Here is a 1,463-nt window from a genome sequence, read left to right on the forward strand (position 1 = left end):
GAATAGAATAGAATAGAATAGAATAGAATAGAATAGAATAGAATAGAATAGAATAGAATAGAATAATAGAATAGAATAGAAGAAACTGAGAGTTGAGAATGCTAAATTGAAAAAGAAAATTGAAGAACTAAAAAAAGAACTAATCCAGGCTGAAATTCTAAATGGAGTAAAGCAAATACCAGTCCTATCTCAACTGCAAGTTAATTCTACAGTCTCTGAAAATGTGATACAGTCTACACCATAACAACCATATATTCTGGTACTAAAGAACAGCTAAACAGAGGAGAAGAAAAGAAGGTGAAAGAGAAAAGTGACAAGAAAGCAGAGAAAAAGCAGCAGTCAGCAGCAGGAAGTACTGACTCTAAACCGATAGATGTTTCCTGTCTGAATCTCAGAATAGGTTGTATCATCACTGTGAAAAAACATCCTGATGCAGATTCTTTGTATGTGGAAGAAATTGATGTTGGAGAACCGGCCCGAAGAACAGTTGTCAGTGGTCTACTGGATCACATTCCCCTGGAACAGATGCAAAATGATATGGTGATTCCACTTTGTAACCTGAAACCTGCTAAGATGAGAGGAGTACTATCTCAGGCCATGGTGATATGCACTAGTTCACCAAAGAAAGGTGAAATCTTGGCTCCTCCTAAAGGATCTGTTCCTGGAGAAATAATTACTTTTGACATTTTCCCCGGAGAGCCTGACAAGGAGCTGAATCCTAAGAAGAAGATGTAGGAACAAATCCAGCCTGATCTTTACACGAATATGAGTGTGGGGCTACATGTAAAGGAGTCCACTTTGAGGCGAAAGGAAAGGGAGTGTGTCAGGCTGCAACTATGAGCAACACTGGAATAAAATAAGATGCCTTCGCTGCTAAAACTCACTGGAAAAAATTAAGTGACATTAAAATGAAATATATTTGTCACATGTTTCAAAAAAACCCCCATTATTTTCTAATCAGAAATATGTAAACCTTCATTTATGGGCATTGAATATATGTAATGCAGTGCTATATTTTTAAGGAAGGAATGTATGCATTAAGAAACAATAGAACATTATGAATAACTATATAAAACAAATATCTAAACCAAGAGGAAATGGTGGACAAATAATTAAAAACTCAAAAACTCACAACCTACCTAAATTGACACACAGACCAAAGTAGAACACCTAAACAGACCAGTTACGGAAGAAGAAATTGGACAGCTAATAAAACAACTTTCAACAAAAGTAGTCCTGCACCAGATGGCTTCACTAATGAATTTCATCAAATATGCAGAGTAGAATTGTCACCAATTCTACAAAAAGTATTTCAGAAAACTTAAAAAGATGGAATTCTTTCAGATTCATTAAATGAAGCAAATATATCCTTGATACAAGTCAGGAAAAGACACCATCAACATACAAAACTATACGCCAATGTCTCTAATGAACAGAGATGCAAAAATTCTCAATAAAATCCT

General features: G+C 35.2%; 1 pseudogene; it reads left to right on the forward strand.

The window, feature by feature from the left end:
- The window catches only part of LOC102858339, a 1,174-nt pseudogene extending 314 nt beyond the window's left edge, over positions 1-860 (forward strand).
- Positions 861-1,463: the final 603 nt, after the last annotated feature.

Source organism: Elephantulus edwardii, unplaced genomic scaffold, assembly GCF_000299155.1.
Source record: "Elephantulus edwardii isolate Elephantulus edwardi_28Jun2011 unplaced genomic scaffold, EleEdw1.0 scaffold00330, whole genome shotgun sequence".
Taxonomy (NCBI): Eukaryota; Metazoa; Chordata; class Mammalia; order Macroscelidea; family Macroscelididae; genus Elephantulus; species Elephantulus edwardii.